At 27.4% G+C, this 7,600-nt stretch overlaps 1 long non-coding RNA gene across 1 annotated transcript; it reads right to left on the bottom strand.

The window, feature by feature from the left end:
- Nucleotides 1-4,350: 4,350 nt before the first annotated feature.
- Nucleotides 4,351-5,291, bottom strand: LOC148311294 (uncharacterized). Its single transcript, XR_015837284.1, has 2 exons — nucleotides 5,098-5,291; nucleotides 4,351-4,688 (listed from the first exon to the last, which is right to left on the bottom strand). It is a non-coding gene; the product is annotated as an uncharacterized LOC148311294 (long non-coding RNA).
- Between the last annotated feature and the right edge of the window lie 2,309 nt (nucleotides 5,292-7,600).

Raw genomic sequence — 7,600 nt, 5'->3', positions numbered from 1 at the left:
TTCTTGGAAAATAAAACATACATGTAAAAATTACAGGGAAAAATACATATTGAACCTGGACGTAATATTTGCGGAGGCGGTGATGAGGGATTTGAATATTAGGAGAACATACGTATCAAGAATATTCACAATTTGTTATTTTGTGCGATAGAGAAAGGAAATATTGAAATGAGACAAGTTATTATGCATGAGGGAGGGGTTTCAATAATTGTCCCACCCTCCAGTTTTCTAAAGTAATCCATTGCCTTTATTAACGAGTTAAAGATTCTATCGGCAAATAAAGGAATATCTTAAAGCGAGCTAGTTTAAACCAGTTTATACTACCCTGTTGTAATTAAACGCACTTTTACTCTTCAGTTTTTTCAAATTTTTAAAAACTCTCGTGACTTTTCCGGCATGAACCTTACAATATATTTTTTAAAATTATATTATATAGATGATTCACTAATTAATGCCCAACGGTTATATTGCAATCAGGCACGTTTGAAAAACAAAACTGGAGGAGGGACTATCATTGGTACCCTCCCCCGCACTTATCTCTATTTAATTATTTTAATACTAACAAAACATCTACTGAATACTTCTGATATCCTGTTATTCGAATTCTTATCGCCGCCTCCGTTCTTTAGTAATTAAGTAAAATATTTGGATAACTCATTTGTTTTATGTGTTTTAATATGTAATAAAACTAAATAAGTATTGCAACTACAGCTACTTTTGACAGATTATGGAATACACTATTTTAGACATTTTGTGTAACAAAATTAGATAATGAAAAATGTATTCTTCTGTGCGTGTCATTTCAGGTCCCCCTGACGTCGACTACCGCTTAGAGCAGTGTTTCTTAACCCTTTTGAAAGAATCGTCCCCTTTTCCACAGTAAAATTATCAATTTTACACTTTTCTGCAATTTTATGCAATGGATTTCCTACTCCAAATAAAAATATTGCAAATTACAAAATAAAACACCTTTTTAATTTTTAAACACCGTGATAATTTCAAATCTTGTTTATAAAATTTTATTTTACTAAAAAAAAGTTGATGAGATTGCGTCAATTTCGTTATATTTGGTTCAAGTTTAGTTAAAAACATTCTCAAATCTCCATTTTGTATTATTTATAATCGATTTTGCGTATTTTTTAACATATGCATTACTGCACTAAAACCCTTTTCTACTAAATACGAAGATGGAAAGGCTATTATAGGTAATTTAAATTCTACCCACGGAAGAGGGTATTGATGACGAAAACGTATCAAAAAATTAATATAACCACATTGATCAAATATTATTTTGGCTTAAGTCATTTTGCACATCAATAAATTGCTCTTTTAAATTTTGACTTACACTTTCTACGTCTGATAAAGATGGATTAATTAACCAAGCTGGTATCACCAAGTTCCTGCAAGCCTTTGAACCGTATTATCATATCTTCGATAAAGGCATTAATGTGACTGCAACATGTCTCTTCAGGGAATAATTCGTGAAGAGCAGCTAGGGAGTCATTTGTAACATGAAAAGTGGCTCCATCTTGTTGGAAAAATGTGTTGCGGTTCTAGCCAATCTGATAATACGTTTCTGTAGTTAGAAAAGTCATGATCATATGGCAATATCGATCAGAATTAACTGCCTGAGTGCGACCACTAAAAAGTAAGGGCCGATAATGCCTTGCCTTGATATGGCAACCCTAACAATTTCGGCGGTGTTATTACGTCATTTAGCAATGCTGATGCAGTTCTAGCAGATTATTGGATGCCCAATATCTGCAATTTTGTTTATTCACGTTACCGTTGACATAAAAATTCATATCATACATACAAATATATGCAAATATCATACAAATATATTAAATTAATATTTCTACTTTTCTTAAGGCTTACCTATAACAATATTGTAGATTTTTCTCTCCTCTTTTGATAACCTCAAGTTGTGGTATCGACGCTCTGTTATCTTGATAGTTAATTATATGAAGGCAAGGTTATCAGTTCTTCGCTTCAGGTACCAACCAGTCCAAGGTGTGTAATAAATATCACAATTTAAAAAAAAACCCCCAGGGAATTGAACCCCGCCCTCCGGTGCTCAAACAATTTGTTAGCCAAACACGCTAACCACATTACTACTGACTTTAAAAAAATAAAATCATACAAGCTAATCGGTTATTTATCTACTTTTGGAAGTGAAAGAAAAGATCATTATAAATCGAAGTAATTGGCCATTTATAATGCGCCAACTAAAGAGATTCCTTATCTGTTTTGAAGAAATGCCAGTAATTTCCTGCATTGAGAACAAATACGAGAATCAATCAAATAGCGAAAGTATCATAAATATTTTATAGGGGGAAATAATAAACGAACACTAGTTTTCAACACATTTATTAAAATCCATATTTTTCACAAATAATGCACATTTTTAGGTAATTAAATAATGTATAACATATATAAATAATACAGAACACGCAAAGCGGCTGTTCATTTTGGGATCTTACAAATAAACGCGTAAATATTTTTAACAAAGTTTTTTGGCTACCATTTTGTATCACAAAAAAATTCAAATTAAAATATTAAGAAATAATTCACCACGTGTATTATTAATCGTATTATTTTTAATTGTTTACAAATAGTTTCGGGAGAGCAGTCTATCTGAGGATTGCTAATAATTGTTCAAAGTAACACCAATATACTTAATTATTCCAATACCAAAGTTATAATTTATAAAAAAATTATTGAAATATTTTAAGAGTATTATTACCAAATCCAAACTAACTTTACTTTTTTCTAATATTTAGTTTTTATTATAATAAAAATAGATTAGTATTCGTTGATCGAGCATATCAATAATTTCAAAACTACATTTGTATGGATCCAATTTTAATAGTCATAAAGTATTTTTTTCAACGAAATCGTAATGAAAGAACATGGACATTAAAATTGACATTTTAAAAGAAGCTCTAAATATATGTGTTTCACATAAGTATATGGCATTCTGAAAGATTATAATAATATATAATTTTAAAAATAGTTGTTTTTTTTCAAAACTTCCTTTTTAAAGAAGAATAAATTTAAACTAAAAGACTACTGTTAGGAGGAAAACTTTAAGTTTTTTTTTTAAATATTTAAGTATTTTTAAAGACTTCATCCTAAGCAATAACGATATTTGACAAGGTAAAAAAGAGAAGATAAAAACTCGTGGATTAACTTCAGCGATGTTTGTTAATTTTAATTTAAATTTCTTAAATGCAAAATAAAATATGTAAAAAAAGTTGTGCAGTAAGGGTTAAAGAGAAAGCTCAATATTTTGAATATCATGTTGAAGAGAAGTAGTGAAAGTAAATTTAATTACCCTTTAACAATATCGCGTATTTGATAAAATAACTAACGCACTGAATCAATAATAGCGCACATTCAATCACTAATGAAATCAAATAGTAGTAAAAATATTTAAATCCAGTCATATTTCAAATTTATCAGTAAAAAGTAGTAAAAATATTTTTCAATAGTAAAAATATTTTTTAGTAGTAATAATATTTTATAGTAGCAAAAATATTTTTTAGTAGTAAAATTATTTTATAGTAGTAAAAATATTTTTTAGTAGTAAAAATATTTTTTAGTAGTAAAATTATTTTATAGTAGTAAAAATATTTTTTAAGTAGTAATAATATTTTTTAGTAGTAAATATTTTAATCCAGTCTTATTCATCAAAAATATATGACGTCGTAAAGAATCATCTGCTTGAATAAATTATAAAATGAAATTAAACATGAAAATACATAAATTTCAACGAACAATAAAAATTGATAAATCAGCAGGATAAATGAAAATAATGTTAAAAATACAATAAACATATTTTAAATTCAAAGTTTACAAACAAACATTGTACTCAAAATAAACGCTTACATTCGATAATAGTATCGACAAAATACAAATAAAAAAATATTTAAGTAATATGCAATTTATCAAAACCTAAAAACAAAGATCTTGAACATTTGTTACAATCATTTCAAATGTTTAAATGATAACTTTTCAAGTTCATTTATTTCATGCTTCCATATTTCTACATTTTTAAATAATAATTCGGAATAGAAAATACTAAAAAATGATAAGTTATTAGAGAAAATATTTTAAAACCATTCGAAGAGATATGTAACGTATTTTTTAGAGGGTTTAATTCATTATTGAAATATATTGTCTTAGGAAATATATAAAAAATAATTTAATTCGGATAAAATCAAATCAACTTACTTAATACATTTTTAAATAAAACGAAGTTTACAAATAACTTTTAAAAAATCTCCGAAATTAAAGTTTTTTTGAAAACAATGTTCTGAATAATAAAATAACTTATTTTATTAATTATTTATTTTTTAGAAGAATATTAGAAAAATTACGTTACATTTGTTCACTAATCACACGATTATTGTGTGTTATTAAGTTCCACGAAGGTCCTTTATATTTTAGCACACAGTTCTTATGTTAGAGAAAATATTAAATGTTTTCAGCAGATTTTGATTTAAGTAAGAATCACACGGTTTAAACAAAACTGTCCACCTCAAAATTAACTAATTTTACCGAACGCAACATCAGTATCGCTCCACATTAGAATAACAGCTTTTACGCAATATTTACACCGAAAGATTCAGGAGTCACTTTTCTCCGTCAGCCTTTACAGATGCCTCAAATGATTGTTCAGCAATCTGAAAATAATAAAAATACTCAATTTATCACTCACAATAATAATTTAAATACTTTTTACTGTTCAAGTACAAAGGGTGCAAGTCTTTACAATTACAAAGGTCACGTAGAGATCAATAACATCGACACAAGCACGAAAAACTCTTGGCATATGCCAGATGTTTGTATCCTTTATTCCAGCTAATAATAATAATAAAACTTCCTCATAACATTTTAACTATTGTTAAACTTATAACATAAGTAAATTAAATCAAATAAAACTGTTTTTTTTTTAATATTCACGTATATCAAATCCACACACCATAATTTTTTCAATACAACATAAAGCTACTTTTTTTTAAATAATCGTCAAAAATAAAAAAAAATAAAAACATAAAGTAAAAAGTCCACATTATGAAAATATTTAAATACCTGAAAAATGCCGAAACCACAAGATCTTCGGTAACTGCAAAAGCTTATGAGCTTATGACTTATTTTCTTGAGAATAATGTCTTATTAATGTTGTAATATATAAGTTATCGTATTGTAAGACTTCAGCTTAATATTTTACATCAAACGGAATAAAAACACAAAGAACGTCGTACTACCAACGTTACCGTCAAACCTCGCGCTCCGTAGTGGTTCTAACAAAGAATAGCTTGGCCCGGGAGAGCTGAGCAATCAATAATACTCTTCCAGGTTGACGTACGTCAACTGCACAGGCGTATGCAATCCTAAAGTACGGCCTGAAATATTGGCGCCAATTGAAAATAATTCAACTTTTCAGATGCAGGTTCTGAGGGAAAATATATTCAACAAGTACTTAAGCACCCACCTGTTATTTGGTATTGTAAGATCTGAGCATGTAGAACAAACTCGTATAGCATATTCAAAAGTTTAGATCAACAAGTGGGTGGATGTTTTGTTTTCGAATGCCCGATTTGTTTGCAACCCGACCCTGTGATATTTGTTCGAAGCGGGATTTTTAAAAAATTTAAAATAATTCATAAATCCAACCAACAAAAATAAACACATTAATTTTGTTATTAAAATGTAACGTTGTTTTAAAATCACTATTAAGTTATAACAAAATATTTAAAGTGATTTTAAAACAAAGTTACATTTTAATTATAAAATTGAAAATCACAAACTTAGTGCTTCAAATATAAATTTTAACCTTAATTATAGTTTTTTATATTTTATTTTAGTTTTACTTTAGTTTTATACCATTATTTAGAACACTGGTATTTACTAAGTAAAATTTAAAATATAAGTCAATAGATTTTACCACATAGTGACAATAAAAGACAGTGACATGTGAAATTAATGGTTTTTGATTACTTTATTTATAAAAAAGAAAGAAAAGGTATTTCATTTTGTTAAAGAAACATGATATTGAGAAAAAAATACATTTCATTGACTGTACAATCCCACAAGGGCATCTACGTTCAAATATTTGAACCTAATTATAAAATTTAAACTCTACGTAATTTTCATGTTTACCACACGCATACACAATACGCATTACATTATCTTGAAACGAAGTTTTAAACAAAAATTTAACATAACTTTTAAACGTGATTTCATAACCAAGTAATTTCATAACCCGATTTCATAACCAAGTAATTTTTTACGTTGTGAAATGGGAAATTTCGAGGTCTGTGCTTAATGTATTATAATAATTAAATTTAAAATATTGTTAATTGTATTATAAAGACAAACTAATTTCATTATTAATTAATGTTTTACTTGGTAAATACCACTATTTCTTGAAATCTACTGTGACACGTGTTTCGATGCATTGCGCATCATTTTCAAACACCGTATGAAAATAATGCGGAATGCATCGAAACACGTGTCACAGTAGATTTTAAGAAATAGTGGTATTTACTAGGTAAAACATTAATTTAAAATGGATAGATTTTACCACAAAATGACTGCCGAATCAATAAATGAAATAATTACATTTTAAAGATAAATTATATTTATTTCTTTTATCTTATGGATTTACATGTTCAAAGGAACAAGTAAAAAAAGTAAAAATAAATTATCGTAACGAATGTTTATTGTTGTGTTGCATGTTTTACAATTTCATTTTTAATAAATTATTAACCTTTCCAGGAGTACAACAATTGATGTTCTCCGACTTTCTCTGGGGAGTGGTTTTTTTACATCAAATATGTATTTTTTTTAATAAAATCTTTGTATTATGAAGTTAGAAATTATGTAAAAATAATTGAAATAAAAAATAAAGCTCACGATCTCAAGGTTTTATTTTATAACAAAGTTAAATACAAATATCCACAGATGTCATTACTATACAAATTACATTGTACCAACTGACAGATAGATTTCGACGTTCATTAACGTGGATACTCCTTTGAGGAAAATTCGCACCGACATTCATTTACGTCCATGCTCCCGGAAAGGTTAACTTATTATTATAGAATCATACTTTTTTATTAAATAAACTATTCGTATCAGATTTTTCTAAGTACATTTTAAACTATTGCTAATTTTGTCGAGCAACGTGTCTTACTCAGAAACTAGAATTACAAGAGATAAGAAGTGTACATAAATAGCGTTGATTATCGGATTTTACAAGCGAGTTGTATCAGGAGCGCACAGGGAGAAGAGTAAAAACTACATTCAAATATGCGAGTGTAAACGGGCATTAAAAATAATTTTTGTTAAATATGTGTAAGAGTATGTGTATAATATAGATTTTTTATATTTGCGTCACATATAATTAATATTAACGTAATCAAAACGGGAGAGCAAAATTAATAATGATGATTCTCTTGTATATTTTAATGGTTATCTGTAATTCACTGTGGTAATGGTTTATTATTTTTCGTTTTAATGACTACTTATTTTATTTTGATGTAATTATTTTCTTATTATTTTTTATATATACAGTAATATCTGAGCAAGA

Source organism: Brachycentrus maculatus, unplaced genomic scaffold (genome assembly GCF_059751285.1).
Source record: "Brachycentrus maculatus isolate JH-2025_06_01 unplaced genomic scaffold, ASM5975128v1 h1tg000068l, whole genome shotgun sequence".
NCBI classification, from domain to species: Eukaryota; Metazoa; Arthropoda; class Insecta; order Trichoptera; family Brachycentridae; genus Brachycentrus; species Brachycentrus maculatus.
The sequence above is the reverse complement of the archived record's forward strand: the minus strand, read 5'-3'. Positions and strand labels throughout refer to the sequence as shown.